Here is an 11,271-nt window from a genome sequence, read left to right on the forward strand (position 1 = left end):
GTTATGTTGCTAATCCTAGTGTTGGTGTAGATGCTTTTGCAATTGCTAGTGCAGCCACTAGAGTGATTACTAGTGTGAGGTATGCTTCTAGTTATGTGTTGAAATCGTGGTGTTTTTGGATCTGGTGCTGGTGTTGATGCTGACATGAGGTTTGTTGGCGTTATGTCTGGGGTTTCTATAGGATTTACTATGGCTAGTTTCAAGTCTGGCAAAGGTTTTGGTTCTTGGTCTAGTGTTAGGGTTTTTGTTAGGGGATCTGGTAATGGTTTGGGTGTTGGTTTTGTTATTGGGGTTTTTTGTGGGGTTGTTGTTGTCAATAGAGTGAAGGGTTGTGTCATTGTTTTAGTTTTTGGAAATGATGTTGTGTTTGAATGATTAGAATAAGTGAGAGGGAGGTGAATTAATTATCCTCAAGTCTAGATATACCAATTCAACTTTTAACAGCTTCAAACAACTCAATCCAATTAATAAACCCACTCAATCATTATAGAATCTTAATAGTAAATCAACTTATTCATATAGTCACTCAACAATCTATTTTAGTGTATGTTGACTAACAGTAACATAAAATAATAAATAGCATGTAAACATCATTCATAACATAACCCTTTGACACTAATATTTAATGTTGAAACCCAATTTGTCAAACACCACCAAGTAACATGCTACCAATTTTTTACTCTTTTGAAGTGAGCTTGATTAAGAGTCAACCTTGTTAAAGGTTATAAAACATGTTGTTAGGTGTGACATTGTTAAAGGATTTAGTCACCCTATTAGGAGTGGCCTTTTAGAGGACTTTGAACATTCCCTTAGAATGTCACCTTGATTAAAGGATTTAAAATTGATTGTTAGGTCAACTTTGATTAAACGATTTTACTGCCACAGTGGTTTGAAAATAACATTTAGGTTTGTTCTATAAACTAGGTATGTGCATGATCATGGTGGGCCAAACTATGGACTTAAGCAACAATGAAAACTCAGTATATCAATGTTAGTCAACTTGATGTGAAATATTAAACTAGTTATGAACCTTGTATCAAAAATTTGTAAGGATAGAATCTGTGGTAATTGAATGTAGCTTTTAAAATACTAGCCCTTTTATGATAAAACAATAAATTAATTGGTCAAAATTTGGAATTTCAATGCTAAAGTATTAAAAAAATCAGGAAAATATAAGAAGTAGGTGTATGTCTAACCACCTTGATCACAATCAAATGATTATATCTTTTTTAAGATTCTAGATATAATAAGAAGACTTATACCCGAATGTGATGTATATTTTTTTGTAATTTTATTCCAAGGAAAAAAATATTTTAAATTTTTTTGGTACAATATTCTTTGGAATAAAAAAAACTCTCATGTCTAACCACCTTAACACATTATAAAATTTACAAAATTAAATTATTTTTTTGTTTTCCTCATACTAGGATAAGCATAGAATGTGATGCATCTTTCAGATTTTGAGAAGTTTATACCATTTTAAAGTTATAACTCTTTTCAATGAGTGCATAAATCAACACTTTATATGTAACTTCATTAGAAAATTATTAATAATTACTTACTAAAATCATAATTTGATAGTAATTATTGATGGAAAGCTAATACTTTCCTTAAGAAACCCTTTCCATTTCATCAAATTCAAATGAAAAGAAAATTATTTTCATATCACCACTTTTTGGCCCATCATGATCATGCACATACCTAACTACAATTCACTTTACATGTTCAAATCTCCATTCAACTCATCGTTTGTTCACAAAATAGACTTCATCAATTTTCTCATCTCTAATCTACTTGGAAACCCTTCAAGAAATCAAGATCCTTCACCTTTCCTTGAAAATTTTATGTTCTACCACAATTTTGCTAGCCTCTCCTTGCAACTAGTTCCATAGTATAACCCTTAGAAACACCTTTTCCCCAATTTGGAACTATTAGAAAGTGTGTTTCTTGTTAGCATGCATAGCTCTTTTGATGATCTGCTGCTTATTTTAGCTAACTACAGATCAAGAGCATCTACTCTTCCATCTCTTTTAACATCTTAGGACCCATAATAATGTTGTCCTCAATTCTAACCCAAATTATAGGAGTCTGGCACTTCCATCAATTAAGAGCTTCAAATGGAACCATACCCAAAGAAGAATGATAGGAGTTGTTATAGAAAAACTCCACCAATGGAAGATACTCCTCCCATTTGTACTGCTAATCCATTTAGCAGATGCACAAAAAATCTTTGAGCACTTGGTTCACCCTCTTAGTCTTCCCATGATTCTTAAGGTGATAAGATGTGCTAAATTTTAGGTGTTTACCCAAAGTGGAGTTCAAGGTTGTCCAAAACCTTAAAGTCATCTGGGTATCCCTATCGAAGATAATGGTTTCTGGAATACCACATAGTCAAAATATCTCTTGGACAAATTTCCTTGCCAAAACTAGAGATTCGTTCTTCAGGCTACTAGGAATGAAGTGGGAAACTTTTGTTAATTTGTTGACTATGACCAAGATGACATCATGCTTGTGTCGAGTCATGGGTAAACTTTGTACAAAGTCCATGCTATTGACCTTTCATTTATAGTGTCAAATGTCATGTGGGTACAGAAACCCTATTGGATGGACATGCTTAGCCTTGACACATTAACATTCTAAACACTGGGAAATATACTCTACCACATCCCATTTGAGTCCTGGGAAAAAGTATAAAGGTCTCAAATTAGCCATCATGTTGCTTACCCCTAGGTGTCCTAAAAATGGAGTGCAATGCATGTCCTCATGAACTACTTTCTATAACCCTTTACAGTCAGGAAAATGTATCCTATTTTGGTACTTAAGCAAGCCATCATCATCAAAAGAGTAATCATTAAATCATGAATCAAAGGCATTAGTGTCCAAAACTGACTGAACACCCTTTAATAATGGGCATCTCTAGGAAGGTACTAAAGAATATACTCTCTCATACAAGTTTGAGATGTAGTGATAGCAGTAATGTATCTTCTGTGACTAAGTGCATCCGCTACCCTGTTCTCCTTGCTTTTAATATGTGGTCAATGTTGAAGTCATATTCACTAAGGAATTCAAGCCACTACCTCTACCTAGCATTTAGATTAGGTTGAGTGAAAATATATCTCAACCCCATATGATCAGTTTTAAGCTCAAATTACTTCCCCAATAAGTAATGTTGCCACATCTACAAAGCATGTACTATTGCAACCAACTCTAAATCATGTGGAGCGTGATTCACTTCATACAATTTGAGCTTCCTGGACTCATAGGAAACAACCTTTCTATCCTGCATTAATACACCTCCAAGCCCATCTCTTGAAGCATCTATTGTAATAATAAAGTTCCCATTAGGATCTGGTATAACTAAGATAGGAGCGGTAGTAAGCCTTTTCTTAAGAAACTGAAAGGATTTCTCACACACTTTTGTCCACTTGAATCATTTCCTCTTTCGCTGAAGAGATGTGATCGATGCTGCTATGTTGGAAAATCCCTTAATGAATTTCTTATAATACCTAGTAAGAAGCATAAAAATCCTAACTTCACTCATGTTCTATGGAGTTTGCCATTCAATGATGGTTTTTATCTTTGTGGGATCCATTGTTGCACTATCAGCAGATAAAATATGCCCCAAGTAGTGAATCTCCTGATAAAATAAATGCTTGGAGAGTTTCCCATACAATTATCTCTCTCTTAGATGTAAAACTATGCGCAAGTTCTCTTCATGCTCTTCTAAATTCTTGGAGTATATTAATATATCACCTATAAATATCTCCACAATTTTTTCAAGACACTCTCTGAATACATTGTTCATTAGGTTCATGAAAGTGGCAAGCACATTTGTCAATTCAAAAGGTAATCTTGACTACAAACTCATAATGCCCATACCTAGTTCTAAATGTTGTCTTACATATGTCTTTATCCCAAATTTAAAGTTGGTGATATTCAGATTCCAAATCAATTTTGGAGAATATGGTCATCCCTTCATCTAATCAAATAGTTCATCAATTCATGGGAGAGGATATAGTTGATTCTTTATGGTCACCATATTTAGCATGCGATAATCAATTCACGATCTTAAGGTACCATCCTTCTTTTTAACAAAGATTATAGGAGCTCCCCACGGTGATACATTGGGTTCAATGAATCCTTTATCCAAGAGATCATGTAGCTCTGAGTGTTCAACTCATACATCTTTGTGGAAGTCATGTGGTAGGGAACCTTTGATTGAGGTTCTGCTCCTGGCACAAGATCTATAGAGAAATGGAACTCCCTCTTAGGGGGTAGTTCGAGCAGATCATCTGGAGATACCTCTCTAAATTCCTACAAAATAGGGTGATCCTCTAATTGAGGTGGAATCTCTTCTAGATTCTTGACATGAGCAACAAATGATTAACATCCCTTTCTCTTTGCTTTTATCAATTGCATAGATGAAATTTGTCTCAATTCAAATGGTTGTTTGACATTATTTAGTATCAAGAAGTGACATATGTTGTCAAGGCATTCAATTACCTTATCCTAATTGTTAACTATGGCTTTATGTTCACTTAACTAGTTGATGCCTAGGATAACATCGTATGAGCCTAAAGACGCTACATACAGGTTGACCTCTATTCGAAAGCTAGGGAGTTCCAACTCATTGCAAAATAAGCATTTCTCTATGCTGCACTTAGCCTTGTTACCATATTCTATAGTGCAAGGTTCAGCCATAAAACCAGCCCTAACAAGTATCTTAGCTACTATCTTAGGATCTACAAAGCATTCACTAGTGTCATTATCTATAAGAATAGAAACATGGTATCCAAAAAGTGTACCAATCATTTGTATAGGAGTGGTCTGATACTCTTCTTGCCTATGATCAATTACAACATGAATGTGGTGCTACAATGGAAAGTCTCTCCTGTCAAATCATTGTGGACACTTAGTGGCAAAGTGGTTACCGCCACATACAAAACATCCCGTCATGGGACCCCTCCTATCATTATTCCTATTCTAATCACCTATATTGTTTCCATTCCTTCCCTTTCCATTTTGGTTGTTTTGGTTCTTGTTGTTGTTCCTGTTTTCCTTGTTCATGTTCCTTTCAGATTTTTCTTGTCCCTTATCCTTCATGTTTTTGATTTGTCATTTCTTTCCATTTCCTTTTTTCCTGTCATCCTAATAAGTCCTATTATCCTAATATGACCTTTTTCTCCTAGAACTTCCTTTTATAGTTCTGGTTGGAAGATTTAGATGAAGAAACATCCTTCTTCTCTACCTCAAATTTACTAAGAGCCTCAACCAATTGATCAGATCCTCACATGTCTTCCTCAACTCCTCCTCTTTCTTATATAGGGCTTTAGAGTGTTGATCTTCATCATGCTTCATTACCTCTTTTGCATTTTGTCTGCCTCATGCCTCATGCTCTAAGGTATCCATCATTTGGCCTTATTGTTGTAACAAAGCCCCCTATAGGGTCAATAGTGCCAATATCTTATCTAAACTCTCATTAGGTTCCTCAACTCATGCACCACTATTGGACTGACCTCTATGGTTAGCTCTTGTGGCCATGTTGATAGCTCAAACACCTGACACACATTGGCACAAGTTAGCACAATAGCCCAAGGCCTAGGGTTTAAACACAACTCTGACACCATATGTAAGAACCATGTCCTAATCAAAAGATGCCACATCATATAAGTATGAAAATTGTGGAAAGGAAACCAAACATGAACAGAGTTGATAACTCAAGAACTCATTCATTATCAAAATTTAAATATAATAAATACAATTAGTTTGTCAACTGATACAATATAGCTTAATAACTATGTGTTGATTTACATTGCATACACATTGCATGCCCATCCTATTCATAAACAATATAATACATCACAATATTTAAGATTACATTATCCAATTGAGAAAGTTTACATCATCTAAATGTTACCGTACTCATAGTCAAGATGAAGGTACAAGATCATGAGATAGGTTTTGAAACTTGATAGGTGTCTTTTAGTGTATCTAGTCTCCAAATCCATCAAATGACATCCATCTACTATTTGAGAAGGAAGTGTGACCTAGGCGTTTTTACTTCACCAACCACGGTGTTTTTACTCCCTCAAGATTCTTCCTAACATGAAGAATGCCCCTAACCTGGCACAAGAAGCCTAGCTTCCCAGAACAAGATGGATGGGATGGATCCGGTGCAACCATAAAACATACTACATGCATCCATGTTCTTAGCAACCTAATCACAAAATGTGGCAGGGAAAAGAAAAGAACACTACACATCTACTCATATGTAGTGAAAGAAGAATTGTAATATATCTACCCACATATACATTTATTTTAATAAAAGAACATCTACTCATATGCAGGATAAAAAAATAAGCATAGTCACACATATGGTTCATCAGAAATAACATACTTAAATATAATAAATAAATGGCTTGGCCAAGCACAAAATTTGACAACATTTCTGAGACAGAGACAAGACATAATGAATCCTATCTTCAAAATTTGACAGGTTGAGAGAAGTAAAAACATAATGTATCCATCCCCACCCTCCCAAATGCCACATTACACCCTTCCATAAGGAATTAAACGTCAACACTCAGGCCATCAAAAATTAATAACCATCTCTCTCTTAATCTACTTGTTCATATTCAACATAAAGTAATTTATGAACTTGGATTGCATTATGACCAGTAACAACAATACTAAAAGAACGTCAAACAACAATTAAGAGTGTGTAGGTTCAAACTTAAGATGTTTCATGTATTGTTGAACAAACCACTTAAGTTCTAACATGTAATTGAAAAGCATATGTTCATTCAACCATCTGTGTAGTAATCTTTGAATAAGAACCTTATTACTTATCTAAAACTATGTGGAAAACTTTTCCAATTATCAAGGAACATATAGACTAAACATTCATTAAGATACAAGATTAACTCGATAAAAGTTTGGTTTTAGTTCTATCTCAAATATTTTAGGTGTTTAGCAAGGAAGTACACAACTTTTAATTCTCATAGCATCCTTGGGGCATCTCACTTGAAAGCTTCTGAATGACTAAATGTAAAAGCAATCAATGAACATGATTACTGAAGTTATCAAAGTAATCATCTTCCACATGCAAGTGTATTAGGAAAGGATTCCATGCTTAGGAAAACACAGGATGTATATTGTAATCTCTTACACATTGAATCTAATCTATCATCTAAGTGTTTAGATCAAGAACTATCTACAATGCTTTTGTTCTATTCAAAATATAAAGTTTGCATGCTTGTTTTTGGTTTGCAATGAAATGTATATAACATGCAAATTAGAAGTGGCAACATTTCACTATTGTTTGAATGGAGTCATAGTAATTTTCTTGAAGGAACAATTCTAGTGTTTCTAAACATGAGGTTTGAATTAATCTCATTTGCCAAGACTCACAAGAAACAAAGTTATAATAGGAACATTAATCAATGGTTAAATTTACACAAAAGTACCCTCTTTCCACATTTTCCACCATGGCCATTGAATTTTTCCACAAGACTAAATTTGGTTTGAATGACTCAGCTCCTCTTTTGTTTTACTGGCAGCTTCAAGGTTACTTGCCTAGCTTTAATCAGTAGTAGGGAGCAGGTTTTAATTGTGAGAAATTATTATAACAGTTCCCTCTTAAACCCACATTACCATAATTTAACTAACTTGGAGACAAGACCACAAAGACATTCCAAGAAGGAAAAGAAAACGATGGACCAAAGCTTCCATAAACACAATAGATTTTTTTCCACATTCCCAATGTTGTGTACATAAGGGTTAACTAAGCATCTGTTGCTTGTTAAATGGCTGACTAAATCAGATTTCAACATGTGCATTCTGATTCTCTACACAAATTACTACATCATAGAAGATTTCTATATAGACACATTGTTTCTATTGTAGCTACAATTCAATTTCATTTGCAATTAAATAAGAAACTCCTGATATTTGTGGAAAACACAGACTAATTGATCATGACGATTGCATTGATAAAAGACCTTTTGTAACTTAATTACAATTTGAACCAACAAAACAAAATACTAAGAGAACTCGGTGATTGTGTTGAGGGTCATCCAAAACTTCTCCTATTCCTTTTTCCTATTCATTTGCTTCCGTTTTTCTCTTCCTTTGGCCTTGTTTTCAAACCGTCGCCCCTGCTCCCCCTTCCTAACTAAGTCTTTTCATCCCCTTTTGATATAACTAGCCCAATATATTCACTCCACTTCCGGTAGAGAAATGAGTAGAGTTAGGGTAGATAAGTGTACAATAATCTTGTCCTTTCCCTTTCACATTTTCTTATATTCATTTGATATCCAAATATAATATTCCTAAATACCTAATTTCCCATTTTTTGGAATAAGGTAAAATAAAAACATCCAAACATATGTTTCCTTGTCTTTATTCTTTGATTTCTATTTTTCTAAGGCTAAGATGAAACAAGTATAACTAAATTAAATTCACATCTCTATATTGTCTTTGAGCATAACATCATTAAAATCAAATACAACACATTAACAATCCATATTTATTCCTTTAACATCTACGTGGTGTGTGCACTGCTAAAGATCATCAGTTTGTCCCCTTCCAGAAGGCTAACCCTCCGCACCTCAACCACACTCTCATCTTGTCGAGTCCTGGAATCACTTAAACACTCACAACAATTCCATGAATCAATAACTCATAATGTCATCATATGCTAAAACATCTTATACAATCATATAAAATTGAAACATGACGATTTCGTAGCATTGACTATTCATCTTTCATCAATAATGTGTCATTATAACATGATTATTATCATACACCTTATCACATACATCAAAGTCATACATCTATACTTGGGAATAAAACATATAGTTTTGTTTGTCAGTTAAGCTTATAAACTTCATTTATTCAAATCTAAATCAAAAGTTGACCGGTCAAGGTCTACCATGTTGCCACATAAGCAAGAAACTAGATGAGTCCAAGAGTGAGACATGACACATTCATATCAAGAAATGGCATTCTGGAGAAATAAAAAAGACAACATGATTTGAAATGGCAAATAGATTGATTTTGAAAAAAGCAACGACGATTTAAATGGCACATTGACTATCATGTAACATTACAACATAAAAATATGATGCATAATAGTGTGTCAACTCTCTAGAATGTCAGAGCTTCATGTGAAACCCCTGTCGAAATGAGAAGTTTCACAACTAGTGAGCTTCATCCCTTCATCTTCCATTGAATATAGAGTCTTAAAGAGAATGAGATACAAAGCCTCAACGTTTCAAGTAAAACCTAATTTGGATTATCGCTTCTCTCATAAGATCTTTGTTCAACCCACAACACCATTTGCTAAATAATCTACTACTTGACTTCATATAGTTCACAAATTATTACAACTAATACTCCAAATTAGAGACTTTGTATCTACTACTTGCCTTCGTATAGTTCACAAATTATTGCCTCATACTCCACCAAATTGGCAACTCCACGCCAAATCAGATCTTCATCCGCTCCTCTTCCAGTGACGGGCCAGTAGAGAGAGAACCTCACTGGAACTTCCCCCAAAAGCCCAAGCGTTTCTCGCACTCTCCTTCAACTCCGCCGCTCTGGCCCTCACCCCACGGCCGCCCTCTCCTCCAATCAACTCCCTCGCCACTCTCCCCACTTCCTCCTTGCTCACCCACCAACCATTCCCCCACTGCGGTTCAATGGCCACCCCTATTTCCCTCACCAGGAAAAACCCATTTGTCCTCTGCTCTGCCCCGAGCGGCCAAGCAACCAACGGAACTCCACACGAAACACTCTCCAACACGGAATTCCACCCGCAATGGCTCACAAAGCCCCCAATGGAAGGGTGCTCAAGCACCCGAATCTGCGGCGCCCACGACCTCCAAACCAGCCCTCTTCCCCCAATCCTCTCCTCATAACCACCCGGAAGAATCTCCGTCTCCAACTCCGACTGATTCTCCGCCTTGCGCAGAACCCACAGAAACCTCTGCCCGCTGCCCTCCAATCCGAGCGCGAGCTCTCTGTTCTGCTCGGGGGAGAGAGAGCCCATGCTTCCGAACGACACAAGTATCACCGACTTCGCGGGCTGCCCGTCGAGCCAATCCACACACCCCGACTCGCTCTCGTCCGAATCGGGTGCCCTGGTCACCGGCCCCACGGGATAAATCTCGGGCCCCTTTTCGACCCCGTCCGGGAGAATCTCCGTCTTTCTGTCGACCAGAGCTCGAATGGGGGCGCTCTCCAGGTCGCCGAAAGTGTTGATGAGGATCCCGCGGGCGTTGCAGAGGCGATGGGAATGGTGGAGGAAGAGATGGTAAATTGGGCTCCTTCTGCTCTGCATGGGCTCGGGGAAATACTTGGCGGGTATTGAGGGGAGACCCGGAATGTCGACGTGGCCGTCTGTTTCGCAGAGGGAGAGTGTGGATTGGGCGTGGAGGGTCGGGTGGTAGAGCATGAGGCAGAGATTTGAGGCGGACGTGGTCAGTAAAACGTATGCGGGGATTTGCAGGGAGTTGCAGGGATCGAGCATGACTGTGCAGAAGAGGTCGGTGATGAAGGCGGATATTTGGGTTTTCAGAGTTTGAAGGAGGCCATGGACGGGGGATTTGGATTGTTCGATGAGATGGAACATTTTGAATAAGAAGTCGCCGTTGGAATGAGGGGTTTTGAGATCATCTTGTTCTTCGGGGGGTGGGAATTGGAGGAGTCGGATGTCGAGGCCGGAAGAGGCGAGGCTCTGGATTTGGGAAATTTGGGTTTGGGAGAGGAGGAAGGAAGATGTGATGAAGGTCACTGTGAAGGAGTGGGCCGATGCCATTCGCTTGGCGAATTCTATGAAGGGAATCAGATGCCCCGTTCCCCATGAAGGAAACATCGCTATGTGTGGCTTTTGGCTTCCCATTTTCTGGAGTTTTGGGTGCTGCTGGGGAAGACAGAGTGTCAGACTTCGCGATGGAAGATGTGGCGGACGTGGAGCTCGGGCAACTGACAATTATAGGGAGAGCTCGTTGAACGACAGATTTGCATTTATGGTAAAGGTTTGTATCTCGGTACCGTCGTAGTGCCGTGTATGGGAGGAGCTAGTAGTTTAGTACATTGAAATTAGTAATGGTATTTTGGTGTGCAATGGTTATATTGAAGAGGTATAGAAAGATTAATTGAAATTTTTTTGGAGTATTAGTTGCAATAATTTGTGAGTTATATGAAATCAAGTAGTAGGTTATTTAGCAAATGATGTTGGTCACTGGGTGACATGTTATGCTCGCAATG

General features: G+C 37.3%; 1 pseudogene across 1 annotated transcript; it reads right to left on the reverse strand.

Moving 5' to 3' along the window:
• Positions 1-9,030: 9,030 nt before the first annotated feature.
• Positions 9,031-11,014, reverse strand: LOC149535224 (UDP-glycosyltransferase 72B1 pseudogene; annotated as a pseudogene). The gene has a single exon (XR_016357814.1). The product of XR_016357814.1 is annotated as a UDP-glycosyltransferase 72B1 pseudogene (transcript).
• Positions 11,015-11,271: the final 257 nt, after the last annotated feature.

The sequence above is a fragment of the Cupressus sempervirens genome, chromosome 10 (genome assembly GCF_028749045.1).
Source record: "Cupressus sempervirens isolate cs-2001-9-10 chromosome 10, ASM2874904v1, whole genome shotgun sequence".
In the NCBI taxonomy this organism is placed as follows: domain Eukaryota; kingdom Viridiplantae; phylum Streptophyta; class Pinopsida; order Cupressales; family Cupressaceae; genus Cupressus; species Cupressus sempervirens.